General features: G+C 39.1%; 1 long non-coding RNA gene across 2 annotated transcripts in view; it reads left to right on the top strand.

Annotated features, from left to right (window-relative positions):
- Nucleotides 1-1,121: 1,121 nt before the first annotated feature.
- The window catches only part of LOC120754316 (uncharacterized), a 34,284-nt gene continuing 17,476 nt past the window's right edge, over nt 1,122-17,929 (top strand). For both annotated transcript variants that reach the window (XR_009207988.1, XR_009207987.1), the window contains exons 1-3: nt 1,122-1,324; nt 1,629-1,793; nt 3,325-3,423. This is a non-coding gene — a long non-coding RNA (uncharacterized LOC120754316). The remainder of the gene's footprint in view (nt 1,325-1,628; nt 1,794-3,324; nt 3,424-17,929) is intronic.

The following is a 17,929-nucleotide window of genomic DNA, read 5'->3' as shown; positions in this document are numbered from 1 at the left end:
AGTTTATTCTACTTCAGGCAGTATTTTTACACTATTACCCCTACTGTAGCTGATTAATTCTCTTTTAACCAGAATATTTTAATACTGTCTGATGGTCTTACCAATATTTTGTATTTCAGAGGTCAGCATCCTGGAAAGTATCGATAGATATAAAGATAGGTCTCTCCTTTGTGTGTCTGATCTCAAAGGGGATCTGGTTTTCAGAGAATGAGTGAGAATTTTTAAAGTGTAGGTGACTTTCCTCTAGTACTGCTTAACACAGTCCTGTGACAGTAAAGGTAACTGGGGTCCGTCGTCCTGGGGGATAGGGATACACCATACATTTGATTTTCACACATCTTTAGGAGACATTTCAGGTGCTAGAGCGCGTGCCTGTTGCCCATTCACATTCTGGAATATTGCGCACGTCTGCAAGCTGCGATGAGAGTCCTACAGATCCCATGCTGTGTCTGAAATAAATTCCTCTGCAGATGCCTAAGCTACCTCGGGGCATATAAATGGCCCAAGTTACACAAGGAACTCCCAACCCCAGTGTCTATTTTTACATAGGCAGTGCACCCAGATGGAGGTTTGTCGTGTGTTATTCTGAATAGACGAAAATAAAATAACCATGGATCACATTGGGTAGACAGGACACGACTCCAAAGAGCTCTGCTGGAATATCCACATATGGTCTGTTGCACGATACTTTATTTGTCCCAGAAGAATTAAGATGATAGATGATAGCTGGGGTTTGAACTTGTGCATAAGGAAGGCAGCTTTGAATATAAAGGGGGCAGTATGCGTTTTGTGAAACTACCGACGCAAAGAGGATGTAGCGGAGGAACGGCTTTCAGTGTCGCTGGAATGATGACATTTCTGTGGAAACGAGGCAGTGGTTTATAGTCCCGTCTGCAGTCCGTGAAGGCAGCTCAGACACGGGGTGTGGATGGGGTTAAAGCTAGGGAGCCAGAGGTCCCTGCGGAGGCCGCCAGGACTGGTGCTCCCAGCGCTCCCAGTCCGGGGAGCCTCGGCCTCCCAGTGCCCTGGGGCAGCAGGGCTGCAGGGCGGGCTGCGGGGACACAGGGAGCAGGAGCCAGAGCGGGTCACTGCCACTGCCCGGCCTGCGTGGGTCTGTATCTGTATAACACGGGGAAGATCTCACCACCCGAGTAAGGCTGAACTGCTGCAGGAAAACGAGGAATTTTGGCCGGTAGCCACTGTCAATTGTTTTGTTTTGTTTTGTTTCTGTAGGCAAACCAGAGAGAGAGGTGGAGTCTAAAGAAGTGACATTCTGTCCTGTGTGCTTTGAACGTGGTGACTGAAGGAAACAAAGTCCTTTTAGGTGAGACATCTTAAAAAGGTGGTGGTGGTGGGGGGTTTCTCCCCTTTTTTTTTTTTTTTTTTTTTTTTTTTTTTAATGGAGGCTCTTTGAAACCAGCAGACATTTGAAAAGAAAGGGTTTAGCGTTAGACTCTAGAAGCTCTTTCATTAAAGGCATTCATGAAAAAGACCTTCTGCAATACAGAGCGGAAGTGCAGACTCTGTGATGGCATAATTATTCCTCTTCAGAACCCTCTTATTTGTTTGGGGGTTTTTTATTACCTAGGTATTTATTTACTTGTTTCTTTATCCGGTTCTCTGTGTAGGTGAGAGTGGAGCGGTGGCTCTGGAAAGCCGTGTGAGGATGAGTGCCCGCCGGGAGCTGTCGGTGCGATCCGTTTTGTGCTGAGTGCCCTCTGGAGGTCTTGGACACGCAGCGACCCGGGCGAGTCCCGCCTGCCGCGACTTCAGGACTCCTTCCGCCCAAAAAGGTTCTCCCTCTTTTTTTTTTTTTTTTTTTTTTTTTTTTTTTTTTTTACCTCATTTGCGAGAGATATTATAGCCGACCTAAACGAGCACAGTTAAATCAACTTTTTTAATTTTTTTTTTTTCCTGTAAGTCAGAGTTACGGCATATAAGTCACTCAGAAAAGGTAAAAAATAATTTAAAACTTCATCCCTATTGCCAGACAGCCAAACCAAATCTGTTTCACATTTAGGAGCTTTGATCAGCTTTATCAATGTATCGAAATGTGCTTCCTTACTTATGTTTCTGTTTTCTCCCTAGTCCTCGTTGGGGCTAAAGGGAAACTGCTAAAATACCCTTTGAGCCTCTTGCGAGATATATCAAAGATCTCAGAGGAAGCCTGTTAACCTTGTTCTTCCAGCCAAGTTCTGTAGCTAGAGGAACTTTGGATAACTTCAATAAGCGTAGTAACTTTGGGGTGCTCATCTGGTTTTCTTGTAATCTGTAAATTCTCCACTTTTGTCCACTTATTCCCCTAAGCGTATCAGTTAAAATAAATACCTGCAGTTGCCCTGACCAGCATACTATCTTCATTCAAGATATGTATTCAAATTTCTGACTTGAAGAAACAAAATTCAATATTGCATCATTATTAATAATATTGGGTTCTGACATGGAGTTTTGCCTCTGAAAAGCATTTAGAAATATTTTTCTTCTTGGACTCTTGATACGCTTATTTTGCTGCTAGTGTAGCAGGTGTTTTTCTTAACCATTTTTTAAGGAGAAATCCTAAGTTAAGAGGAAATGAGCACTCAATTATTTAAATTTCCTGAGATTAGAGAAAGAACACTTTGCCAAACAATGCCTCTTCACTTCAAAACCTCTCCCCATAAATTATGTTAGGGGATCTTATTAAAAGTCTTTAAAAATTTCCTATTAAAAATGGTTGATTGCAGTCCAGACCATCACAGCTTTTGTGCTTTCAGTGAAATACCACAGCTGTCGCAAAGAAATATATTGTGAGACAAAAGGTTTTGTTTCCTTAGTCGTAAATTATTTTTGTGATATCTGAAGTAAGATAAAACTTTCACTTATGTTTGAGTGAAGGAAGATTCCAGTGATAACTTGTTCAAAATTCTATAAAAAGAATATAAGAATGTAGATCTAGATAGCAAATTAGAATCAGACTTCCTTTTTGTTTAAGGAAAGCAATTATTTCTGAAGTCAGTGAAGATTATAACCAGGGATAATAGCATAACTTTGCAAAGCACTGTGCCTTTATCTCAGTAGAACCTGAAGCTTTCAAGTCTGACCTTTGAGAACTCTACAACAGAAACCTTTAGTGTCGGGCAGTTTTTAAACCAAAGTCAAACAATAGGAAGTAGTCTGTTTGCTAATTGTAATATACTATATTATGCTATAATACATTACATTACAATAAAACAAAAAAATATATACCTCTTTTTATACTTAAAGAAGCATCAAACAAATTGGTTTTGACTGTATTTGTCTTTCTGCAAGCGAGTTTTTTTTCTGTGGAATTCCGCATTTCTTTAGGGGAGAGAAGGCTGTACATGCACTGCACAGGCTGTGAAGTATTTGCTGTCAGGACTGAATTCTGTGTTCACCCAGTCAAGGAGTAGAAGCATATTCCAGGTATGACCCATGAAGGTAATGAAAATATGAAATTACGGCATATATACTAAAAATTGTTTGTCAAAATCTTTTGCCAAGTAATTTTGAACAAAAGATATGTTAGGACATTCACAATTTGCTCATCCATCATTATTTTATGGATAGAGGTCAAATTTCTCAGCCTCCTCCCCTGCTCGTTATAGAGATTACTGAATAAAGAAATACAGTACGGGCGCTAGAATTCAGAATTTGAGACATTTTAGGTTACATGTGGGAAAAATCAATGTGCTTTTTCTAATTATCAATAACGTTAATAACTAAGCCAGTTCTCTTTACCTGGTGCTATCTCAAGAGTTTACTGGAATTTGTTTATTTGTATATTAAATCAGGAGTGTACAAAACAAAAATGCAAGATGGCCTTTTCTTCTGTTGTGCAAAGAGAAGTGGAGTGTACAGCCTTGATCCTTTAGTAAGATTCATTACTGTAGCCCCCTACTTTTTTTTTTCCTTCTAAATGATTTTTCTTATAAATCAAAATCCGTCTTCATAGTCCTTTTTCCGTGGAAACATGTGCTATGCATTCTTTGGGTCAAACTTAGACTGAAAGAACTATGAAGATAAAATATAAATTAAAATAATCAGCACTTGGGAATTATTTTCTTTGTGAGGATGAAGATATATATTCCATATCCCATATACCTGGGGCGGGGACAAGGTGGGTCAGGGATTTGTGGAATCAGGAATTGATGCACACCAGTGTGGATGATACGCCTGGAGCACACAATTCCACACTGCTCCAGCCATTGCCAAAGGATGTGTGGGGCACGTGGGGGTCAGGAGGGAGCACCTAAAACCTCTGTACCCTTGTAGAGTCTAGCTCTGTGTCCTCACTCATGCTGAATGACCTTTTACAAGTAATCCCACTGATGTCAGTGAGACTTTTCTGTAATAAAATGCTGTCTGACAAGAATATGGATATCAGAATCTGGCCCTGCTTGTACTAATTCCATTTTAATGAATACTTAAATGGAATTGTTATTAAAAAAGTCTATTTCCTAATATTCAATAAATCAAAACTATAAAATCAGCTTGCCAGTTGTTGCCACTCTAGTCAAAGCCATTTTTTCTCGTATTGAAAATAGTAGTACATACTGTCTCCATTCAGGAGGGATTAATTGTAATACTTTTATCTACTTCATAAGATTTATTTCTAATAATGAAGAGCAGAGAAAAGTAGGGGAGCTTAAACTTTTATTGTTTTTTTTTTTAAAGCACCATATATTCATGAGATGTTCCACAAGCACGGAATTGGCTTAACAGAAGCGTGTTTCATGAATGAGCCCCTTCAAACCAGAGTTTTAAAAAGGCATTGTTCTTCTCTGATCATATTAATTTAATTTTATAAGAAGGAGCCTTGGGCACTATGTGATAATGCAGAGATACACATTAAAACCTGCTAAGATTTTGTAGGCTTGTCATCTGATGAAGATTATTGGAGCTGTGTTGTAGTGTGCTGCTGGGGAAGCTACCTGAGATCAGTCCCCACTGTAGCAAAACAAAGTTGGGTAAATGTTTTGGGTTTGAGGTAGTTTCTCCCTACACATGGAAGAGGACTGAAGAGATCTGCTGAACTTTCATGGTGACATCCACACCGAGGAGCAGGCAGGAAGCTCATGATGCTGTTTGACTTCAGTGCACATTAACCAGATGAAAACAAAAAGCAGTGAAAGGAGGGCAAAAAAGAAACTGAATTAACTTAAGTCAAAGTTAATACGATAAACGTGCTGTTGTATTGAAAGCCTGGCCGAAAAATTCTAGCACAGCATTATTTCCTTGGAATTTGCTAAATCTTTGATATCCAAATGTTTCACAAGGGTGGGGAGTATTCAGTTCCCTCAAGATGTTCTTCTAGACACCAGGCCAGTTTTCTGATTTTATCCCTTCCCACATGTCAGGTTTGCAGAGTCTCCAGCTTTGATGCAGTCCTGTAGACACCCCGATGTGGGACTAAAGATGCCAACTCCCTCGTTGCTCTGCAGCAGCCTACCAAGTTGTTTTTATAAATTATGCATTTTCTCCAGCCATAAATATTGTTCCTAAAAGGGATACTGAAATGAAGATAATATGACTTTTCAGTAATAGGTCTTCTAATGTCAGCCATTCTGTTTAAACTGTTCAATTTTCAACAGAATTAAAGATCTATGCAGTATATTCTACCTCCTGCAGACTGTAGTTGTTAAAAGAAAATAAATCACTTAAACAGGGTCATGAGCAACAAAGGCCAAAGTGGGTTCAAAGTTTACAGGTCTCTGCATTTATCAGGTAGAAATATGCTACATTTCACTATTTCATAAAATATCCTTTTATGAAAAAGCCATCAATCTTTGCATGGCCTACTAAAACTGATTTCTCAAATGAAAGAAATGAATGATGACACCAAATCAAAAAATCGTTTATGAGTTTATATTTTTGTAAGACCACCATGACTTTCACATACGTTTTCAATTTTGGTAAGGATGTGATTATCATGTGGATATGTTTTACTCCCACCATTTGTACTAAGGGATCTGTCAGGACTGTGTACCCTTCTTTGAGCAGTTCAGGATTTGTTCAGATTTTTTCATTAATCTATAGTGGTTTTTATCCAGTGATTGTTATCGTTTCTGCACATTACAGGTTTTATGGGTTATATATAGATATGTATAAAATCACATCTATCATGTGCAAGTTCACATTTAAACTAAGACTGCATTTAAATTACTTCGTTATTTCTCAGATGTTTTAACGTTTCTATGGGATGATTTTTGCATGATTCCTGTTGCACACTCTACAGAACATCGTCTTAATGACAGATTTTTAGTTATCCTTCTGGTCTTTCCTTATCTTTGCCATGCTTCTTCCAGGAGTCTCCAAACTCTTTAACCAAAAGGAAAATTTAGATACTTGAAAACAGTATTGTACATTTCTATTTCAGATATCGTAGTACTACAATGTAGTGGTTTGGGGCAGGAATAATATAAGAAATTACTTCTCATCTGGTAATGACAATACAACAACCAACATGCTGCAGTGGAATAAGGAAAAGTGATTTCTGTTCTGGGTAAATGCTGTGGTCTCCCTTTGGGTCTGCACAGAGCAAATGAGCTTTGGCCTTTCCAGGTCTCCAGTGAAAACAGACACAAACAAATGAATATGATTTATTAAGTATCAGTCTCATAAGAAGAAGAATGCATGGGGAAGTTAGTCCAAACTTTTGAGAAAGAGCTTGATGCTTGGGTTTTTCAGAGGAGAATTTTGCTCCTTTTGCTATGGAATTAATTTTGGAAAAAATGGTCATTCTTGTGGTGTTTTTTAGGCATTTCACATTTTTGAGTTTATTTAGGAATTATCTTTCTTTGACTACCTCTGATTCAATGATGAAAATGCAAAGTTGAAGGGTATTCTGTGCTTCCTTTGTAACTGAGAAATTAGACTTTTGGTGGAAAAGGGCATGCTATCCAAATGTATTTATTGCTATCAACTTTCTCTAGTCCCTCCTAGGGGAAAAAAAACCAAACCACCCCCCTCCCCCAAATAAACAAAAAAACCCCCAAAACAAACAAACAAAACAAAACAAACAAAAATCCCAAACAAACAAAAACAAAACCACAAACAAACAAACACCCTAATGAAAATAATGGAGTTTAGTTTGGAGTTTAGTTGTAGTTCTTGGGAAACCCTTTTGCCAAGTCACACACAGAGTGTTTGGTGCAGAGTGGCACTGTGGCTGGCATTGCTTTCCTGCAGCCTGTGGTGTGGTGAGTCCTGTTCCTGGGTGAGCAGGCTGCGAAACACAGCTGATGCTGCCACCAAAGGCTCTGGAGAACGTTGCATACAGAGAACACAGAAACATCTCTCAATGAGCACTTTGCATTACGCACCAAACATCTTCCCAAAACAAATCCTGCCTAGTCTGATTAGACCAAAAGGTAAAGAAGACATTCTATTCATTTGGTGCTGACCTTAGAGAAAATGTTGCTGTTAGAGCAGGCAAGACAGGAAGTTCTGGATTTTTTTTTTTTTTTTTTTTTTAATGGATTTCAGAGGAATGGTACTTACAAGAAATTTGAGGGCTTCTGTCAATGTGTTCCTCAAAGTATCCTGAAAAAAATTCACAAAATTCTGTAGCAGCTCCCTCAGATACCAGAATAATGCCCCCAAATCCACAAACTGGCTCAGGAGAGCTCAGTGCGCTCTGCCTTCACATCTCAGTAAAGAACTTTGTGGTTCTTGCAGTCAAGGGCCCATGGCTGATTCATGTATTAAAAATGCTCAAAGTAGCTGGAAGGATCTGAGGCCATGTACATAAAATGTAAAGAGCTCATAACCCTCCTTGAGAAGTTGTTCATCACTTAATGGATTCTCTACCTGAGGAAAAGCAGATCAAGAACTCGGCAGCTTTAGGTGTCAAAAAGGAAGTTTCCATTCTAAGTGGAATGGAAGCGTTATCTTAAAAGGATCTTAGAAGCACTTTCCCTCCCTTTGACCCATATAAAATCTGTGGAAACCTTATTAAAAGTCCAAGATATAGCAATATTTTTTCAAATGGCTAAGATAGTCAAATTCCATTCTGGTGACCGTGTCCACTGTAAACAGTGTGTAATCTTAAATTTGAAGAGGAAGTCTCCAAAGAAAACTTAATTAATGTGTTCTGTAAGTGCCTGCAGTTTTGCAAGTGCGTTAGGATGGTCACACAGGAGTGTGTCATGATGTGTCATGTAGTTTGGTATGCTGCATCTGATCCTGGCTGTTGGGGGATCACTTGGAGGATGATGGATGGAGCTCCAAAATAGCCTGTCAGAACAACTTGTCCAGGGAAGGCAGGGGAAGAGGAGTGGAAAGGTTCTTCATTGTCTCTTCTTAGCCACTGTCTGACATGCCATGAAATATAAGCATAATTTCCTTCTCTAATAGAACATTGAATGTTTTTATAATCTGTCATTGATTACCAAAGTGTAATCGTGAGAGGTCTGTAGCTGACCCGTTGAATCACACTGCTTTTACAGTGTTTTTCAATTGCGATTTTATTAAAGAGTGAAAGATGTTCTGTGAGGAGTATTGAGAGACATCCATTCCAAAATGAGTGGGAAGATTGTCTTCGCGATGTTTTAAATTCCACTTCCAACCCTAGTAAAGCCAGGGATTCCACCAGTTGATTATGTGCTGTTACATATGTAACATAATTATACATATGTTGTACATATAACAATGTATATACGTTGTTATACATGTATACATAAGTATTTACGTATAACATATGTTCATAATTATGTGCTTCAGTTTCATTAGAAGTCAGTATAATACAGACTAAATACTGAGTGCCTGTTTTCTCTATATCTTTCATTGTTTGATATGCTTCTGCTGAATATCCCCTTGGCCAGCAACGGTCCTCTTCATGACTGTCTCTGCTCATGAAGAGGGCTTTTCAGACTTCCACTCGTATCTCTGTGGCTCTGCCCCTCTTTGTGCTAAAGGCCCCGTAAGTTGTCTCGAAGCAAAGGTTTTAGAGGATATACCCCTCTCTAAGGTACCACAAGTACAGCGTGCTGCTGTTCTATGAAACGCTCACAAGTGAGCAGAGAGATCTCTAAACCTAAATCTTCCCTAAACCAGGGCAGCTTTCTGCTGCTGAAGAATCCACCTCTCACTAGGAGCCACACTACTGTTGTTATTCTCCCTTGCTCTTTAATTCTAAAAGCACAGTGATACGTGATATGTATTTCTCCTGCTCTGTCCTCAAGGACATACTAATGTGCTGCTGGGTTGGAAATACTTTCTTTAAAAGTACTCAAATGCTGGAAAGCTATTTTTTCAGGATAGCTGCAACCTGAGAACATCTTTTCATACAGAAAAGAACAGTTCAGAAACTTCTTAACCATTTAAATGCACTGCGAGGTTTATAATTAAACATTTTTTTTAGTTACAATAAATATAATTATATGAGCCATGTATTTCAAATACATAATGTATAATTATATTTTTTCTTTATTTTCTGAAGAGTCAATTTTTGTGATAAATCTCATTTTTTCAAAGAGCTATAACTTGCTTCCATGACTTGGGTGTAGGCACTACTCTTCATCTTCTTTTTTTTTTTTTTTTTTAAACATTTACTGTGTCCTGTTGTCCTTCTTTCCTGAGAAATATCTTCAGGAAACCTTGAAGATCATGGATTTAGACAATCACAAAATCATCTTCAAGGAAGCTTTGCTTACTTGTTGCTGCTGCTGAACTTGATGTTGTTCGTAGCAAGGCAAGATGTTGAGAAGTGCTACTGGACAGTTTCAGTTTAGTTCCAATCGACATTTTCCTTTCAAATCTCATATTCCTTATATTAACTTGGCATTCTGGAAAGTGAGCATTTTTCACGGAGTAGCCATGGTCAGGGGTAATTTGCAGGGGTGAGTAACTGAATGTAAATTATATAGAGAGAGTTGTTCTTACAAACTCAGAACTCTGCGCTCAAAGAGAGCTTTAATAGAAACAGCTTTTTAAAAAACTTTTTTCCTCCTGTTAGCATTTGGCTGGATTTTCTGTCAGTTGCCTGGTGTATTGGTGGAGTTCTACATTTGTTCTCCCGCTTTCCAAGTCATCAAGAAAACTCTCTGCTTAAAGAGCAATTATGGGGCTGTGCATGTTCAGTCACCCGGTGGGTTTGAACAAAAGTCATCACTTATGTCGCAGCGTGTGTTAGTTTTGTAAGTGTCGTGTGAAGGCTGACAGAGATCACATTTCTGTGTTTTGCTGCTCGGTCCAGCCCATAACCTCCAGAGGTAATGGATCTCTGCAGAACCTCTTTGGAGCAGGTCACCAAACAGTGCAGGATTTCAAGAGCTGATGCACTTTTATTGCTACAATATCCTTGTCATGGAGGTGATGGGGTTTGGGCTGTGGTTTCAGGTATCAGTGTGGTTTTACATCTAAGGCTGAGCCCTTTTGGTAAGCTGGATACATTTTTTTTTTTTTAAAAGAGCTTTTTCTTTTGTTCTTAGAGATGAATTGCTTCTAAGTAATAGGCTTCTGAGTGTACAGATTCATAAATGCTATAGTGGAAAGACTAAATGCCTGTACATGCAGAACAGCTGGATTCCAGCACTGGCAGTGCTGTTACGGAGGACTCCAGGGCTGAGAAACTCCTGTGAGAAGCATGAGGAATTTATCAGAGCATTGCTCAATCAAAAATTACATGACTTTGTTGAAGAGACTGACACCTACAACCAGCCACAACCCTGGGACAACCACAGATTGATCATGCTGTTGGCAAAGTTACATTTTCTCTGAAGGTATGTTGTGAGAACTGTGGTTGCTGTGTTTTACTCTTGGAACTTATAAGTGCTTGCTAAAGCAAGGGTTCTCTGACCACTGAAGCCCCAATATAGCATTAGAAAAAACAGAATAATCCAGCCAACTGGGTGAAGTCCCCTAAAAAATCTGTTTATTGCTAAAAAAAAAATCACATAGTTATTTTCTCCCCTTTTTAAGAAAGGAACATGACAGAAGCCTGGGATTTACAGGAAAGTTTTGAAGTGTGTTTTATTACATGTGTGTTCTACAGTTCTTTGTGCATGCATTTCCCTATTCACTTCCAGTGCAGCAGAAGGCAAGTCTAACCCCACTCTTACAGTTATAGCAGTTCAATTCCAATCCCACCAGGGATATTCAGGTTCCCTCAGAGCTGCCCTCTGGCAGCAGTGAGGTTTACATAGGTGTTCTGGCATGATTTGGGAGCAATACCAGGGTTCACAGCAAGGCACTGTGCTACGTAATCCCAGCCTTCCATGGTTTGTTGGGCCTGCTGAGGTCCAAGCTTAGCTTCCATTGCCAGAAGCCCTGATCTTCCCACCAGGAGAATAACCCTGCATTAAATCCAACATTTCACCAGTGACTTCTGATTTCAAAGTCTTCCTCTTTGGTGTTTTTTGCGTGGATTTCCAGATGCAGTAGCCCTGTTATCACGACAGATTTTTATTGTCATATCTGTGCTTTGTTTGTCACAAAGTGAAAGACTGAGCCCTCAAGGGCTGTGTGCTGGGTGTAAAAGTCTCCAGGCTATCCAGCAGGAAGAAAACCAGGAGACATGCATGGTTCTTTCACTGAGAATAAACATTTATGGTAGCACTGAAACACCTATGACAACAGTTTTAACTGAAATACAACAGAATTTGAAGGGTTGGGATCTGGACCCAAATACTTGGAAATACTTGAAAGTTGTTTTCTTTTGAGTTGTTTTTTAATAATTTTTGTTGAAAAGAATTTTTTTCCTGTGCAGTGTAGTACGGTGAGGCCTATAAAAACTTGCTTCCCTATTTTCACATGAAATGTGCATATTAAGGGTTTTTAGTGGCACTGAGTCTATTTTATGTGTTCTTTAGAAAATAAGACATGAGGACTTTTAAAAGCTGTTGTTTTTCTTGACTTCACCTTCATTAATCTTATTTAGTTTCTCTAAGAGGCTATTTTGTGAGCTCCACCGATGGGTAATGTTTTCTTTTCCAAAGTTCATGATTCTTCTATTCAAATCACTAATTTTCACTGTTACACTCCAGTGGTTTAGTGCTTCCCAGGCCTCCAGGAATGAGTTTAATTAGCAATGCTGAATAAATTCTGAGACATGAATCATCTTTCTTGTCACTCAGATCGAAGTAACAAAATTGGAATTTAAAGATGTACTTAAAGCCCTGAGAGAATAGCTTCTTCTGTTCGACTGGGAAAAGACCCAGATATAACTTTGGAAATGAGGATTTTACCTGGCTGCCTGTTTTCAATTTAGCTAAAAGATAGAGGATTCAGTCATATGTCCTTGAAGTCTCTGGTATATTGTTTTACAAATACTGAGCTATGAGCTGTACTTGGCACATACATTCCAAATTAAAGCTCTGCATTCACGCTTTTTTAGATGAAGTAATTGACTTGAGAAATTTCAAAACTATCCTAGATTTAACATGGTTTAATTTTTAATGTGATTTAATTTGTCTCCATATTTTTATATTTCAGACCGGAAATACAGACAGGAGAATTTCTCCAGTGACCCTAACTGTTGTAGTGCAGAGGTCCAAATTTTGCCATGCCCTTTTCTCTGAAGCAAGAGGTGTAATTCTGCGACATAGCGTCACAAGGGGAAAATAGGGAATGCAGGAGGGGAAAGCAGTGTACTCAGGACAGTGATTGTTTATATTTAAACCTTTGTTCTGTAGGTTCTGTATGTCCCAGTAGGCACTGCCAGCAGCACAATAGGATTTTGCTGTGCTCTATCTCCTTCTGTGCACAAGGATCAGAGCATTTTACACCATCAGTGGATAACTCTTCCTCAAAACACCTGTGGAAATATTTAAATGTAGCTTTCCAGAATTTATAAAAAATAGATCAAAATAGTAACTTGCCCTAGGAGAGCTGTAAGCCAAATGAAGCTGGACTGACTAAATCCCAGGTCTAATTCTGAGACTGCTTTCTCTACTCCAGCACATGGAGCACTGTGAATAAAAAATATGGATTGTTTAGCACCTTTCCAATGTAGGCACAAAGAATTTAAGGACAAATTGTGGCCGTAGCTAGTTCCCTGGATTTTGTCAGATTCAAACAGATCCCAAATGTTATTTTAATGTAACCTTAAAAGAACCCCCATGCTATTAATTTTGTATTTATTGCAGTAACACTGACCCTAATGAATTTTTTAAAATTAATTTGACAGATGTCACAAATATTTTCAATGCAGTTTAACATCATTAAATATAACCTTTCCTAGGAGAAAGTGTTCTATGAAGTGAAAGTACAGTGAGTGCCAATGCTGGATTCTGGAAAGTGGCGGGCGTCACACAGGACTTAGAACACAAAATGTTAGCGAATAATGTTTATGGGGCAACTTTACAAGGTTCCCCCTCCCATGTCTCATCAGTACATCTCACCTAGAAAGACAAGCTCCTCTAAAAGGGAATCTGTATATTAGTTTAGCAGTTAGGTATAGTGTATAGCTGATTATACCTTCAGAACCAAATTCAGTGACTTTACCAACTTTTTTCAGATTTTAACTTTTTAAAAAATTTCTGTTACTTTGCTCACACATAAGAGCTAAGAGGGCTAAATGGACCCTCTGAAAAGGAAGGGTTATTCCACTTCCTTGGAGACATGACTGTGTTTTATGTGAAGTTTTATGCACAGTTTTTTTGCACCTGGTGGACCCAGTTCTGCTTGGAAGAATGACAAAGAATAAATCATAACTCCTTACCTTGTATGTGAACTTGTGGAACAGTGCAAATACATAGTTATAATCCAGGCCATCAGAAATTAAAAATGAATGATTGCAGGACTGGATTCTACTGGATTCCAATACTTTGTAAACTTTAGAGCATTGGTAGTGTCCCCAGCTAGAATATAAATAAAACAAACCCTTCCAAAGGTTTATAGGACTGTACTTGGTGCTCTCTTATTGCCTTAATTTATGTTTGCTGGAAATTCACAAGCTGTGAAATGTGTTGGTCACAGAGCTGATGGCAATAACTTCAGAATATGAATGAGAGCATCTGGCTTGCTATTTACCTTTGTTTCACAAAGTCAGCTTTTTATCTTTGCATCATTTAACTCCAGAAATATGGCTGGGTTAGACAGGCATGTGGAGACTTCAATGGAACAGAAGATTTGCTTTCTCTAACTTCAGTAGTTTCTTCTGTGAAAAAATTTACCTTTTGCTTTACCACCTTTGGCTGTTCCTCTACAGGACTACAAAGCAGATAAAGGTAAATAAAAATAAGCAGTAGCTTTCCTCTGTAAAAGCAAAAAGATGATAAGACTCAGAAATTCTTTATTTTATGTTCACTTTATAGTGGTTTGGGTAAGGTGAAGGCCCAGGCAACAAGCCTGCATGGCACTCAAATCTCATTTAAACCCCACTTTGCAGACTTTCACTAGTACATAAATTTTGCTTGGCTTTAGTTAGAGATTAATTACAGATTAATAACTAACTTTCATGCCTTGGAGTTTCAGTTTCCATATTTGTCAAATGGTAGAGAGATGGTAAAGCTTTCTCAATTATTTGTCAATTGCCATGGGGTTTTCTTGGGCAGAAAATTATAATATTGAGTCTTGCTATTGTTCACCAAAAATGGGAATCTACTGCAGATGGCTACTGTGTGCTAAAACTTCTTTTGTGTCTGATGCCCAGAATTTTGAGACTAAATCAGGTGTTTTGGTGTAACTTAATGGTCTGTGCTGTGTGGGAGTTCAAACCAGGTAATGACTCTGCTTCAAATCTATGCCAGAAAAAGAGGAAACCTTAACTTCTATGGCAATTGGTGAATCTGAATCAAGGCACTGATACTTTGTGATATACAGGATATCAGGATCATTCTTTTATTGTGTTGTGACTGGATATAACATCCCAGCCTGCATTTGTTTGCAAAGTTTCTTGATACTTTTCTGAATTGATGGGTTGGTATAAACAAAACTTAGAGACTGACACCATATCTTATTTTCTGGCCTTACCTGACTGTGTCCGCTCTGCTGAGATAATAGTAGATATTATTTGTGATGAAACCTCTTGCTTGACTTCACATGTATTTATGGGTACAATTTTGACTGCTTGAGTACTACTTTTACTGCCTCCAGGCCTCTTGGTACAACACATACGTATAAAGCACCTTGTTAAGGACTGGCCAGCTCTATAGAAATGGACTGAGGACAAAAAAGATAGAAATGAGATTTTCTTGAAAGAGGGAAGGAGTTTTGCATCCAGTGAGACGTGAAACCCATCGCTTTCACTTCCAAACAGGTCCAGACTCTTGGCCAGCTCAGTAAACGTCTTCCTCCTTCCTTCCTGAGCAGCAAGGGTTTTACAGGCAGGAAACAGTAGTGAGCCAGGGCCTGAAAGCCTTAGATCAAAGGAGATGTATTCTGGTGCCTTAACCTAGGTTTGGGTTCAGGCTGTTGGTCAAGCTGGAGAGAGGTCTTGGACTAGATCATGCCGAAGGACTTGGTGTCAGCAAATTGGGGGTCCTGGTGGGGTAATCAAGAGAGAGGGCGACACAATTTGTGCTTCAGTGTTTGAGAGGTTAAAGATCAGGCTAAACATTGTCTAGTGCCTTGAAGAACTGCCTCTGAGCATGAATGCAGAGTAACCCATCAACTGTGTTGTGCTGCAAGCTGCCCTTCTACTGGGTCTGTCCAACACTGGCCATGGGGGTGGCTTTTCACAGGTGACCACTACAGATCTCTGCTTTGTGGACAAAATTTTGAAATGAAGAGGAAGGAGGGAGCTGGTACAGCCTGGAACTCATTCTTTCACTTTAAGCATGCAAGTTAGTTGTTTTGTGTTGACTTTGAACAAAAAAGAGCTCCAAAAAGAGAGCTCATTACTTGTTTATATGCCTCTAATGCACTTTGAAGGGCTTATTTACAGAGGTCTCAGATTGACATTGATAGTTTATTGTACTAAAATGGCAATGAGTTCCCCTGGAAAACTAGTCTTCCTCTCATGCATACCTTCTCTCTCTCTCTCGTTGAGGTTTGTTTATTTTACACTCTTCTTTTGAGGTTTTGGGTCAAGCCACGTGCTGGAGCTACCGTTCTGCAGTTTAGGTGTTGAAAAGCTCTTAGATAAACGACATGAGAGGAACTGTACAAATATTTTCAAGTGTCCTTAATGGCAAATGGTTTTGAAAAAGGTAAAACAGGGTAGTGATCATAGGTAGTGCTGAGTCCAGCATTTGTTCTCTCCAAGAAGAGTGCAGGTATCTTGTGACATGTCATCGTTTTATCAAGCTTGATGTGATGTGGAGATAGGTGAAATACCTCTGCTATGTGCTGCTGATAAGGATGTGTGTGATATATATATGTATATATAAATTTATGTCTTAACCTTTTTGAAAATATCAGTTGACAATGTTCTGTAGGTTTTTCGTCAGTTCTACCTTCTTTTCTTGGCTGTGAAATTTTTTGTCTGTCACAGGACATCATGCTCCAGTGGCCTATAATAAATATCTCATTATTTATATATTTCATTAAAATTGCTGAATTCCTCTTTTTTTACATGTTGAGACTAATTTTAGGTAGGCTTCCAAGCTTATGTTCATGATCAGAGCATACTTTTTCCAGCCAGGGTAAACTTCTTTTTTAGGGTTTCTATTTTCAAGAACTTTAAAAATTAGTATTTTACTCAGCTGGTTGTTGGATAATTCTAACTTAGTGTTTCATTACTGTGTTATGTTTTTGTTTCCTCTGCTGAATGCTAGAACTGGAGTTGCAAAGAAACTCATCCAAGATTCTCTGTCATTTACTGTACAATTAATCTTCTAGTAAACTTAGGTAATGTATTTCTAATTTAGATCCTTGTTCATTTGTTGTATCACTGAAAGGAAGAATCCACAAGAGAGGTTCGGATTCATGTCAGTGTTTTCTTCTAAGGTTTCCACAGCCCACTTGGTGGTCCCTGACCATCACTTATGGTTCAAGAGTCTTTCCAAACCCAGTGACCTTAAGTAGTTCCAAAAAAATCCATTCTAGAGCCTGGAGTCCCATTGGGCCTCCACTGGTGGAGGAGTGGCGGATACCATACTGAGTCCCAGCCCTTTTCCTTAGTGCAATATCTGTAAAAACAAATGCAATCTAAGCAAGGATTAGATTAATTTTGATCCCATTGTCAATTTAAATTCACCCAATTTGGCTGTGCCTGCTTGCAACAGCAGAAAAGCTTGGCTAATAGTCTTGCAAATGCTGTATTCTGGAAACTTTCTCTTTCTCTTTCTTTCTGGAAACTTTTTCTGGTTATATGATACCAAATGGGCAAGCAAAAGTGATTAATTGTACACAACTGCAATGCCAACTTTTCCCCCAAGCCTATTAAAAAAAAATCCTGATGTTGCCAATCATGAAGTCAGTTTCAATTCTAAGAAGATAAAATTTTTATTCATTAAATTCATGGTGTCATTTACTTGGCAATGGGAAATTTGTGATCAGAATGCTCAAGTTTTAAATTCTTTCCCAGTCAGATGCAAAATGCAGCTGTGGGTTTCTCACAGTGAGGACTGAGCAAACAGTAAGGTCCCAGTGAAAACAATAACCGTGGTGTAATGCAGTATATCTTGATATTTTGCATAGTAGCTTTTGTAAATATCGAAGGATTTTGTCTGCAGTTTATAGATAACTTTTGTTCAACAACAGCTGCAGCAGAGCGGCTCAGATTATGCAACTCCCTTAGAAGAGCCTGGACTAAACTCACCCAGTTGTAATGGGGTTGGAAATTTGTTACCTGGGAGTCGAGAAATGAGCCTGGAAGAGGCAGGAAATTGCTTCAGAGAAGTAACTGAGATCCAAATAGTCGGGCAGGGAGTTGCAGTGGGCGGGAGCTGAGCCTGGGAGAGGACTGGGTATTGAACATTGCATGGGCAGGGGTGGGAGCCCCTTGGTTCCTCAGGACTGACAGCCCCGAGGTGCCCCTGCAGCCAGCTGGGATTATCCGACACAGCAGGTGAGGATGATTTGTCAGGGTGCAGGGCAGGAGACA

This window comes from Hirundo rustica, chromosome 6, assembly GCF_015227805.2.
Source record: "Hirundo rustica isolate bHirRus1 chromosome 6, bHirRus1.pri.v3, whole genome shotgun sequence".
NCBI classification, from domain to species: Eukaryota; Metazoa; Chordata; class Aves; order Passeriformes; family Hirundinidae; genus Hirundo; species Hirundo rustica.
Note: the sequence above shows the minus strand (reverse complement) of the source record. Positions and strands in the feature narration are given on the sequence as shown.